The sequence below is a fragment of the Channa argus genome, chromosome 10 (genome assembly GCF_033026475.1).
Source record: "Channa argus isolate prfri chromosome 10, Channa argus male v1.0, whole genome shotgun sequence".
Taxonomy (NCBI): Eukaryota; Metazoa; Chordata; class Actinopteri; order Anabantiformes; family Channidae; genus Channa; species Channa argus.
In genome coordinates this window covers 25623333-25636814 of record NC_090206.1, presented here as the reverse complement: position 1 = coordinate 25636814, position 13482 = coordinate 25623333, and positions in this window count along the sequence as shown.

Here is a 13482-nt window from a genome sequence, read left to right as displayed (position 1 = left end):
TTTAAAATCCACTTCGTTATTTAGCTTTTATTTTGTGCTTGTGTCACTGGTTTAATTGTGTTTAATGAGATTACCACATACTCCAAATACGAGTCATGTCCCAGTGTAGAAATACTTCAAGTGGCACAGGTGGGGGAGGAAAGGGGTTAATGAGAGTTCAGTTTTGCCTCAGGGCACCCTAATAGGTTAAGCCAGCCATGTCAGAATGAATGTAATGCAAATGTGATTTGTACTAAAAAAGCTAAAATGTGTAGAATCCCTGGTAATTAAAAAGGTTCCTAGGTTTTGTTCATTTGTCCAGACCTGGCACTCAGTTACCATGAGCTGTTGAACTGTCACTGTCACATCTTGAACATTAAAATGACTTAAATCGGGACAGGCAGTCCTTCCTGGCTGGGCATTATCTTATACATTCTGAAAAACTGTCCAACGTTTCCTGTAGATTCTGCTGATGTAGAGAAACCGGCTCGGTGTAGTCTGAAAAGAGGAGGCGAGACGAGATGCTGAAGTTTCTAAATCTGGCAGCGCTGTTAACTGTACAGCAACAAAGAGGGGACATCAAACATGGAGACCAGCTACTCACCTGATTGTTGCTGCGTGGCGTCAAGCCCACACTACACTGCAGAGAAAAGAGAGGGCAGGAGGAGGCAGCGACAAGCCGCTCTCGCCTGTTAACACTCAGTGAAGCAGCCAGAGCTGCTTCTAATGGCCTCGCCAAAACTTTTCATTTTATAATTGGCAGCCAGCCGCCGCGAGATTGACAAATGAGTGTCAGCCATCAGCGATTCCCCGAGCCAGGGATGCCAGAGATGGAGAGGGGGAATCAAAATAATTAAAATAAATAAGGTGCCAAGTGATGGCAGTGCTCCCTCCAACATGGCAGATGAGAGCTGCCAGCAAAAAAGAAGAGGGATGGCTTGAGTGTCAGTCTTCACCTCCTCTCTAGGACCTCTCACCACTAAACCGTTATTAGTGACAAAAATCTGCCAGCTAGTCAGTCGGCCGTGCTCGTGTGTGTGTGTGTGTCTGTGTGTACATGTGTCAGCAGACTCACGATTATCTGATTAAAACAATGTACTGATAATCAGCAGGAGTTCACACCTGAGGACGAGCTCATTTTCACTCCCCCTGCTTCCTGTTTGCCCTTTTTGTCTGCGTGTTGTTACATAGAATGAAGTGAGACGTGATCACTGTAAGGAACCTATGGAAATGCAAACAGCAGGCAGAGGAGGATGCAGCAGCCGCGTCCATCTCTACATCCGAAGGTAGCGTCTTGTCTCTGGTTGTGATCTTTGGCGTGTGATTTTTATTTACACACAAATCTGTTGCTCTGGTGCCTCATAAAATTGTCCAAATGTATTTGTTCTTACGCACAGTGTCAGTGACACATGACAGATCAAATCCACCAATGAACTGATCCTACATACAACACACACACACACACACACCCACACACCATATGATTCTGAGGTAATGCCACATAAAATACCTTTGGCTTCTCTGCTGCCATCTGTCAGACATCTTTGGAAGTAATGGAAACACTAAGAAACACTGTATCATACAAAAACATATGAAGCAGGAATAAGGAGAACATGCTAATCGATGATATCCTATAACCTGAAATGTGAATTAAATATACTGTATATAATATATAAAATGGGAAATAATAAACTTACTCATAGAACATTTCACTGCAGTTATTGTGCAGGACATTTAAATAAAAATAAAAAAACATTGTTAAATTTAGTTATATCGAACAAGTTAAAACGAACAAGCTGCATCAAGTCCTTTTGTCACTGCCCTCTCACACAACCAATAGTGCACCCACACTGTGTAAGACACGCTTCAGGCACCAGGTACCACGATGGCAGCTGATTTAACACAACTGTTCTCCCTAAAGAGTCAAAAACACTATGTTACAACTGTGCAAACAGCAGTTTGGTTGGATTTAGGAGACATCAAAGAAACATCAGTTTGGTGAATGTACTAAATAAGTTTAAGGTTAGTAGAAATGTTGCAGACTGTGTCCATAATCATGCCCTACTCACGTGTACTGTAGCATGTTCCCCATTTTGTAGTAGTGTCCAATAGTTGAGTGTGTAAATCTATCCACTATATCGTGCACACAAAGTTTCCTACAATGCAACACTAAAAGCGGTGCACATATCATGTACACTACTCTGCTAAGGGGCCCTGCTTCGCCTAGTGGCTGTAAGACCGTTGAGGCTGCTGACATGCAGCAAAAGTAGCTGGGCCAAAGAGCTGCTGGCCAATTTTTAGTGTACCTTGGCTTTTTGTGGACTTTTAGTATTTTTATTGGTTTAATGAGGACCTGACCTCTTAGCCCCCCAGCAGATTGTTCACTAATCCATCCATGATTGTATAAGCAGATGCATAAAATGGTTGGTCACAATGATACTGCTAACCCCTTTCCATAGACTTAACTATTCCCTAACCTTTATCCTGTCCTTCCAATGCTGGTATCAACCGAGAATGTGTCTGCACAGCCATAAAAAAGCTTGCACACACACATAGCTTTTGTCTCCTTTGTATTCTCGGCCCATTTCTCATCCCCCATCTTTCTTTTTCTATTTCGTTTCACTCTCATTTTCCCTCCTTAACTGTGCTGTTATCTAATGGTGCTCTGCCGTGATGCACGATGCTACGTGAGATGGCAGCAGAGCAGGCAGGTGAAAGCCACTTTGTCATCACTAAAAACCACCTGCGAGCTTCCAACATGCTCATTAGCACCCTTTTGCTTCTCTTCTGATCGCTCGCCCTACTGTTGCTTCCCCCCCCCCACCCACCCCCCACCGGCACCCAGCTTTGTTCTGAAATGTCAAATTGCCATCCAGTGGTTGGCAAACGCTGATGCTGATTACAGAGCGAAGGCCTGGACAGACAAGCGGGCACAACAGGAAAGCAATGCGAGAAGGAAGAAAAGTCCCTTCAACATCTCAGCCCCTCGAAACTTCACGTATCGGTTGAGAGGTTGTCTGGTCGGAGGTGAAGCCCCTATTTCAGCTCTTAATCTGATCCAGGACTACCAAAGTGAATTTCTTTATTTCCACCTGCATTACCAGGCTTATAGTGAGCACCCACAGCCGAACTGAATGTAGGCCATTTAACTAACAGGTGAAGAGCTGAGTAATGTTATGGGCCTTGTAATCATTGCCACCTGGTGCTTGAATACTGAGTCATTATAAGATGCATGAAAACCAACACTGTTTAGGCCGAGATGCCCGCCAGTTCTCTCACCAGACTTATCTCTGAAAAATTATGTTTGCATACAATTAAACCACAAACAAATATATTTTTTGGCAGCGCAATTGCAACCAGATTATGTTTTCTAATATTACAATGAGGATATCTTGGAAATTAACATATACGGCTCATTTGTTGATACTGAACATATCCATAGAATGAAATCTGATCTTACAGTTAGAGATGCTGGTTATTGGTGTTAAGTTGATAGACTTGATGTGTCAAACATGTCATGACATGTGTTCTTGTTCATTAGATGAACAGTGAAATAAATAACATCTGAACATATTATTTTCGGGCAATAGTGGTGGAAATGCAAACATAATAAAAAAATAAACCTTTGCAATGCTTAAGTTAAAACGTTGGAGTTTAAAAAAAAAATTCTATTGTTACAGAGCAATGGAAACAGAATAAATGATGACGTTAACAAATGTGAATCAAACATTCACTGAAAACTTTCCATTCAAAACTTTCCGTCCTCTACGGTGTTTGACTGGTTCTTGTTTAATCTTGTGGTGTCGTCTCCTTCTGTCATGGTTTAATGTGGCCTGACTGAAAATGACGGTTGGCTGTTTGTCTAGAGGAATCACCTCTTAATATTCTAATTGTGATAGCTGATGAAATGTCAAAACAGTCGTGTGTGTGTGTGTGTGTGTGTGTGTGTGTGTGTGTGTGTGTGTGTGTGTGTGTGCAAGACCTGCATGCAGTAGTGAGCAGAAGAAAAAACAAACTATTAGGATGATGATTTACCCTAATCGTAATTTTAAAGAAGAGTTTAAATCTTTAAGCAATGCTATTCTCTAGACTTTCTTTGAGTTGTATCTATTTTACGCAGAATTTCTTAGACTAAATGAATTAAACTACACATCATGATTATGGCGCTCATACTCATTTCTTACTGACTTCGGGTTGTCCATGGCCACGCACACAACTTTCCAACTAAAGTGACAACGCATTGAGGCTATTAGGTTGTTAATACCACATATTTAACATTATGTGTGGAATCCATTGTGTTAAAAAACAGAACATTAAAAAGAAAAAAAAAAGAAAATTATACTCTATCAATATTGATAGACTAACTGCAACAGGCAGGTTCCTCAACATGTCTCCTAGCAACAGCGTTCTTTAGCTGTCAATCATTTAAGAGAAACGCCCACTCAGATGCTTTCCAAAAATTGATAAAAATATGTAGAACAGCTGTAGAATAATTTCCTCACCAAAAATAAGAACACAGTGTATTTTATAGCCCATTATGTTTAGCTTATTTGTCATTTAAGATTTAAGATGCCATTACTGGGTGAGCATACAACAACACATCATCCCCACACTCTGTCACTGCACTACCTACTGTTCTTCTACTGTCCAAACCTAATGGACAGATTGAGGAGGGAAATCATGCTAAATTGTATCCAATGCAGTCAGTCTCATACTTATCATGCCACTGGTTAGTGACTTTTGAGTTGTTATCAGCCCGTAAATGCGGTTTGGTAGGTCATGATTTGGGGCCATATTTTAAAAGTCAAAGTCTTTGTAGGGAGATAGTGAAAGTGGACGGGTGGATGCCAAAACACAACTTAAAAAAAATCTTTCTGGGGGGCTTAAACCAAACATTACATTTCTGCACAATGACCAACTGAGCCTGCTAGCAGGTACCTACTGACCTATAAGTATGGTGCTGATAGCACACAGCATTCTATGATGAATTAATGTCAGAAGTTGGTGGATCTGAACATCTGTATTAACTCCAGCTTTCTGAGTTTAAGGTGTATCTTTATTTAAAAAAATGTAAGTAACCGATGGGCTTTGACCTCCTGTCTGTAGTTTAACTGCACACATGGAAACCATTTATAAATTATTCGCTTCAGAGCTTCTGTATTTTTCACCATAAATACAGGTAAATAAAGCAGGTTGAATTTTGTGTTCTTAGTCCTTAATTTTTTCTTTATTCTTTCAGGAAAACAGGGCAGTAGACGCGTTGTGTCTCTGCAAAAAGAGCATTCAGCAGGGAGCTCAGAGTTGCCTTCTATTTTATTTCCTTAGATATGAGCCTGAATAAGGTCAGAGAATAACCTTTGAAGTAGTGCGCTATAAACCGCACAAGGGCTGACTGAAAGACAGACAGAGTGTGTGTGTTTGCTGTGACATTTCCTCCTTCCTCTAATTTGAAGGCGATCCACTTTAAAGATATCGGAGGTGGAAGGACTCTGTGTGTTCCAGTGTTTTAGAAGAGTTTATCATCTGTTGACCTTCTCAGCCACAAAAGCCACAAACTAATGGAAAGAATGGAATGGAAAAAAGAAAACAGCCACTGCTTTCTCTGTGTTCAATAAAGATGTTGGTCTGTGTCGTGCAGCAGCTTGGGATCAAAGCCAGCCGAGTAAACCAGCCTGTATTCTGTACAAACAGTAAGTCGGCTTTCATCTAACAACATTATCTTTTCACTGATTGGTTGGTGTTTGCTTAGCATAGTGAAGCGGGAGGAGGTATTTTGGTGCTTCTGTTCATTTACTGTGTAGCTAGAACACTTCAGGGCTTAGATGGACATGAATCATCAGTACAAAAGGTGAACAAACACTCCAGGGGAGAAAAAAGTCAACAGTCCAAGTCCATGTAATGTGAATTTTAGCACAAAGCAGCCGATTACAGAGCCAACATTTCTGTTGTGTGGACAGGTGATGTTGAAGCAAAGCAAAGTTGGAAAGTTGATAAAACTGTCAAATCTGTTTTAGACTCGGTATGTTCTGAGGAATGGTTAACTGTGCTGCCACACAGATCAAAGGTCCGCGATTCAAACCCCTGGCTGGCTGCACCTTTCTGTGTGCAGTTTGCTTGTTCTCCCTGTGCTTGCATGGGTTTTCTCCAGGTCTCCAGGTAGACTCTGGTCTCCAGGTACTCTGGTCTCCAGGTACTCTGGTCTCCAGGTACTCTGGTCCCCAGGTACTCTGGTCCCCAGGTACTCTGGTCCCCAGGTACTCTTCCCACAGTCCATTGTTTAGTACCCATTATAGATATGGAACCGTATGTTTAGCCTAGATTATCACAGTGACTTGAAACTGGTGCAACTGCTTGTTTGAATAAGTTAAATGTAAGAAAATACACTTTTCCCTCCAACAACTCCAAAACTATGGGGTTTATATCTTGTTTATTGAACAGGTGTATAGATATTAGGACCTAAAGACAGAGGTGGACCTACTAGTTGTTTCTGTTAAACATCTTGCAAGTAGCATTTTGAAAGCCCTCTGCTAGACGATGGAGGTAGGACTATACCTTCCCACTTTTTGGGCCAGGAAAGCTGCTGCACCCTGCTGTCAGCATTTCTCATATTTCTGTACTGGACACTCAGAGATTAACATCTTACAATATATGTTCAAGTCCTCGTTTAAAGCTGCTTTAGCTTAAATGTAAAATCGGAACTTCTTCCTGACATAGAAAATACCTCTTGTTCCTTTAAATGAATGACCATGATGTTCTCCAAAAGATTTTTTTTTTCATTATTTGTTTCTTTTCTATAGGAAGGACACCACCTTTCTTCCTGTTAAAGACATGTCCTCTGTTCAGTTCCACTGCCTTTAGCTTTGTCTTTCCGTTAGTAAATGTTTTTGCAGCAGTGCTGCATTGCTTTCTTGGCCAAATTGCTGCTTCCAAACATATCAGCTTCTGACTCATTGACGTTCGGAGATTTGTTATCACGTTTATATTTTGGCAGTAGAGATGCATTTGTTTGCATCTGTTCCCTCCAGAGGGGGAATTGGGAAATGACAGATGTCACCATGTTGGCTCTGGTTGTTTTGTGATCAGCCACCGGCAACAGCACAACTCCCATCCATCAGAGCAGGTCGGCCACTGTCATGTCTCTCACACACACACAGTGTGCACATTGTAAAAATACAGTACTGCGTATGGAGACAGCTTGTGACAGCTTGTGAGCACACAGACACAGCGTAGGAGTACATACTGTACACACACACACACACTGCACACAGTGTACATGCTGGATAAATACAGTACATGTATACATACAGTACAGTTGTACGTCGGAACAAAAGCATGTGAGTACACACACACATACAGTATAGAAGTACGTGCGCACATACAAACCATAGGGAGTAAATGGGCGGCTGTTGCCATAGAAACTGGTGAGTCCCACAACATCCATTTGAGAGAGCCTTCAGAGAAAAAAAAGAATTGTTTGTCTCATTTTTCAGATGTGTGTGTCTGTGTGTGTTTTCAACATAAATAGACACACACATAGTGGGACGCAAACATATGTGTGAATGTGAGTGCATCTGTGTGTGTGTGTGTGGTGGATCCCCCTCTGTGATCACAAAGAGCAGCTCTCATCCCTGAGAATCCCATTTCACGGCAAGCCACAGCCATGCTGGTGTGATATTATGTGTGTGTGTGAGCTGGAGGGGTGGTGATGCCAAATAAGGGAGGGGTGGGTTGGTTAGTGGATTACTGGACCGCTGCTCATTCAGGTTGGGATTATTTCAAATAAGAGCAGTTTTGCAACACACTATCAGTTGGAAGACATCAGAGTGTGAAGCCTCTTATTTATCCAGATATTGAATTTTAAGACAGTTGGAGCCAGATTTCTTTTCCCAACAAGTCCCACAATGTTGACTTTTCTGATCTGACGCTTCTATTAGCAGGACACTATTTTGCCAGTGTCCAAAACTCGCGTCATGAAAATAAAAATAACATTTTGCCTGACAGATATTTTCATGTGCTTTCTCGCTGGTTAATCTCAGCCAAGTTTAGGCAATTAAAACTCGCTTAACAAAAGGTCACGGCTAAAAGAGACAAACATTGAGTGTTGGTACGAGACGAATTCAGATGCTTTGTGAGGCCAGCATTCCACTGCGACTTCATGAAGATGTAATAACACTATTCACCACATTCCTATTCTTCACTGTCGGCTCATATCAGCTCCTCTGAAAAATTGTAATTTTCTGACCTCCCTCCCCTGATCGACACAGCCGACTGTAGCAAAGCACACCTGTGCTTTTGAAGCCACTCATTTCATGCACAATTAAGCCTAAAGTCTATTATTATGATTGTATAAAGCATAAAACTCCCTGAAACCTTCCGTACTAATGCTTTGTCTCCTGTAGTTTTTGATTAAGATCACTCACGATCCCGCCGACCTGCTCGCTGCAACAATTCTGGTCCATTATAATCAAAACGTTCCGAGCACTGATGCCACACTTTTATTTAGGCCCTTTAAGTGAAGTTTTAACAGACTCCTAATATGGTTTTGCATACAGTGATGCACCCGTACAGCGCACGGCCGGTAAGTAGATGGAAAAACAAAAACATTTGTGAGTCCTGAGGGAAAAGCCTTGTATCAAAATATTAAAATGAGAACACTCTGCTGAAGTGCAGTTCTGTGTGTTATAAGAATTTTCAAGAATTAACTGTCAAAATATTAAAGCTAGAAACAATATAAAATAACAGAGAAAGAGATAATGACACATTATCCACAGAGATACTCGAAAAGAGTGAAATTATCTTTCCCAACTGGCAGTTTTATTTTTCCCACATTTTCAGATCAGAGTATCAGACTGAGCAAACAGCTGGTTTAGATGGATATTATGCAATGATTATAGGTTTGCTATGAAGGCTGGATTGCCTTCAAAAGCTTTTTTTTCCCCCCTCTCAGTCTGAAATTTAAATCTAAGAAGAGGAAAGTCAGATGCTCTTCAGCTTCATCTAACTCTGCATCTACACTTGTGTTTTTGAGTAGAAAGCAAATGGGATTAGCTTTGAGAGCGGCTGATGGTTGCTGTGATTCTTAGCAGTCGGCTCTGGGAGACGTTATCGAAGCTTTGCGATAAGATAGTAGTATATGGGTCAATGGTCAGTGGTCAGAGGCTACAGACTACAGATGGAACCTGGAGTTGGGGTCATGATGATGGAGGTGAAGGGATAAAAAGGAAACGCAGAGAAGCTGTGAATGGGAGTGTAGCAGTGTGAGGCTTTAAACAGACAAATCCTCCACACGGAGGAGATAAAGGAGACAAAGCGACGGAAGAAGGCGTGTTTCTCTCTAACAGAATTCAGACTGGCCACGGAATACAGATCTGAACTTTCCCGTGCAGAGATCCATTCTCTGTCTCTTGCTTGCATACGGCCGGGTGAGAGGAGCCAGGTTTATCCGAGGGATCACCAGCAGCTACACAACAACACTGAGCCGCATTACATCTGCTGCTGCTGCTGCTGCTGTCAGGGCTTCTACATTTGACCCAAAAGAGAGGACCATTAATAGACTTCGGATGTTTGTACATATAGTACGTAGGACTGTCAGGAGGGAGGGTTCAGAGAAAGTCTCTGGGAGCCTCTGGAAAGTCTTAATAGGACAATCGACAGAACCCACACGAGAGTTTGTTTGTGTGTCTACATGGGTTCAGCTTGTTTTGGATCTTCGGCCTTGTGATATGGAGACACTCATCATGACAACAACGAAAGCATAATTTAGCCCCTTTAAAGTATCTCACTTTACTTGTGGATGTAAGATGGAGTATGGTAACATGTAAGTCAAGTATCAAGGCAGTTGTAGCAAAGAGAAAGCAAAGTCAAAGCTCTTGACTTGTTCTCTGGGCTACAGTTCATATGGACATTAAATAGTAGCTCAGTTCTGTATTTTGTAGCATAATTTAATGATTTCATGTTTAGAAATTGGGCAGCCAGGTGTTGCAGTGGTTAGCACTGCCGCCTCACATTCCCACTGTGGCCTTTCTGCGTGGAGCTGGATGTTCTCCCAAAGTCCAGAGACATGCATGTTAGGTTGCTAACTCGAACATCCCCGTAGGCGTGAATGTGAGTGTCAGTGGTTGTCTGTCTGTGTATGATTCTCTGTATTGTTCACGACACAGACTGGAGACCTGTCCAGGGTTGACCCCGCCGCCCCAGTCCAGGGTGGACCCCGCCTATCGCCCAGTTCCTACACAGGATAAGCGGCTACAGACAAACCCTCGTCCTCAGACTCGGGCGCTGTTGTGAGCCTGCGGAGCTTTAAAAATTGTGTTAGTGTTATTGAGATCTGTTGAGACTGTTTGAATTTTCAAGTAAGCATGAAAATATGTTAGACCTCCCATGTTATAATTTATTTAAAGGTCATATTACCATTAAATGTGTATGAAATGAATTATATTTTGAAGTCCTTTGAATCTTTATTTATATTAATTTACTATGGTATGAATCTATCTCCTCTGATATTTGTCCTCTGAATTTCTGTCTTTCAGGTTAAAGCCTACTGGCAGCTAAGAGGGATTTTTACATTTTATACTGAACATAACAGACACTACAGTTTTATTTTCTTTTAAAAGAAGTAATTTAGGTTTGAACAGCTGATGTTTGAGCGTCATTTCTGGAGTGTTTTAGTTCTGAGGCAAAAACAACATGTCAGGACACACACAGCTGGATTCTGTTCCTCCTATGCTGATGGACACTGTGTGTGTTTGTGTGTGTGTGTTTGAAGTGGACAGAGATCAGGCAGAGCAGATGGATGGTGATTGCAGATCTGTGATCCTCAGCAGACTTGCTCACTTTTGTGCATTTTAATGGCAATTTTCAGTTTTTAGCTGCAGGGAAAAGAAAAAGCTAATCTCAGACAAATTCAGTCACGTTATTCCAAAGAATATCTGATACATATCATCACAATTTATTTATTTTCTGCATTTTTTCTTCAAATCAGAACTTTTCCAACAGTTACAAATGTAAACTGACACAAACCTTTAAACAGCAGTGTGATGATTTTGCTATTCTTCAAACCCTGATTGGACGTTGTTAAAACGTTTCCAATACTTTAGGTGACTGGTGCAAAAGTTAACAGACAAAAAATGGCAACAACGAGAAGCACAACAACCACAAGACAATGCAAAATGACTCAAAACTGAGAAAAAACACATTTTTTCAATCTTTGTAAATAAAAAAGTGTACAATCAAAGTGTACACTTTTTTTAATATTAATAAAAAGAGTTCAAACAAAGTTATTTCACGTTGTCATTATAGGTTATTGTTTGTAGAATTTTGAGGAAACCAATGAAAAATTTAATCAATTTTGACATAAGGCTGTAACATAACAAAATCAAAAATCAATATTTAAAATGTTTATCATCATTTGTTCCATATTTTAAAAATGCACCTCCAACATATAGATTTATAAAGTACCTGTAATAACCCCACATCATTTCGGTGCAGAGTTGGAGGAATGTTCAGCAAGCAGACGGCCAGAAGCTGCTCCTTGGTTCTGCTCCTGCTTTTCCTCGTAACCGTGATATGTCCAGCCTGTTGCACGGCGTGATGGGATATCATTGATGCCCTGGAGACAGAAAAGGGTGTGTTTGTGTGTGTGTGTTAGTTTGTGGAGTTCACACTGAGACACCACTGTGGGGTTTCTGACCGGAGACTAAAAGGGAACTTTGATCCAGTGGAGATCAGTCCATTAGGGTGAGTTTCCTCTGATCAGTTACGAGTCATTTATCAATCGACCAGGCGACTGGCGCAGAGCTCCTGCTGAATTCCTTGCTTTCTTATTTTCTTTCTTTTCCTCTGAGTGTTTTGTGAAGGCTTGTGATTGGATGCTGCTGCCGCGGTGGTCGAAATCACTCGGGTGGTCACCACCCTGGCTCTCAGAATAGATTCCTTTGCCTGCTAGTCTGACACGTCTCTCATTTACAGTGTACCATGTTGGCACGGTGTCTGTTTTAAATGACACGTGGGTTCACATGGGTAGATGCAGGTAATATGTCACAGACACCGTGTGTGGTTTCCAGTGAAGTTTCCTGTAGAAAGTATCAGTATCATCTGCTTTAAATGATCTGATGTGTATCCAGTCTGAAACAGTTTGATCCCATATTAATTACGGATCTGATCAGTGCAAGTCAGCCAGTTATGCTACAGTCAGTAGAATTAAATTTTACTTTAGCAGATTGTCAAAATGCAGTCAATAAAAACGTACAATCTGGGAGAAAACCCGCTTAAATACTTGCTGCTTTTTCTCACATAACCATGTTCATTTCATTGATACTGAAACACATCATATATCTTCATTTTTACTGCCAGTTCCTCATAATTCACGTATGGGTATGATTCACGTAGGAATTGCTAAGGAAACATGCTTATAATTATAGTCCTGCCAGTAGAGAACGACTCTATAATTTAATATTCTCATCAGAACTGTAAAATACGAAGGGTTAAAGACTTTATGCTAATTGTTTGTATTTGAATACTGCAGCCCTTGGAGGTTTGAATGTTTATTACAATGAAAAAACAATGAACAGAAAACAGATACTGAGGATGTACAGTAACGTACAGGTGGCAAAGTTTGTGCTGAGGGTTCCTCAGTGAAACACCTCAGCAGCAAATCTTATTCAGACATATGCTTTTTGGGATCTAGGATTTCGGTTTTGCAGTACTGGAAAGGCCACAAAGAAACAAAGCTGAGCAACGGCACCGTCTCAAACTTTCTTAATGCATGTTGTTATTTAAGCTACTGCTAAAATTTGTAGAAAGTATCCTGACACTAAATAGCATGTCACAAATAAGAAGGGTCAATTTATGATTACTTGCACGAAGGAAACTCTACATCAAAGCAGAATATGAGACTTACTGATTCTACATACAAGAAATCAGGGTTGTCCCAATGCTGATATAAGTATAGGGCATCGACCCAATCCTGCCTTTTTGTCTCGCTACTCGTATGACTTCTCCAATATTGCATCTGATACTTTGTGAGCCTCTTCAGGTCGGAGTCTGTGGTTCGGAGCTGTATCTTTAAGATAACCGATGATCAGTAAAGCTGCTAACACTCACACTCCTGTTTCTCAAGATAATTTTAACATTTTTCATTATGTACGAACGACATCAGCCACATCAAGGTTTATTTGATGTGTCAAACATGTCAAACATGTCAAACCCATTAAGAACAACTTCATTAATGTCAATCACCTTGAGTCCCAGACCACACAACGGTGGACACTGCTTTCTTTGTGGCTGTGCTGTCCGCTGACACGCCTTTGTCTACTCTTCTGCTGCTCACCTGAAAGCTCTGCTCACACTTGCATTTGTTAAACTGAAGTTTCGGAACTTTAGTCTTTGAGGTTCTAAAGAGTCTCCTTTGAGTAGAAAACTTCCAGGTGGTCTTCAACAGAGTTCATGATTGGAGTAACAGACGTTGAACCAGCGGCTGTGCTGACGCTCCAGAGAAGGCTTTCT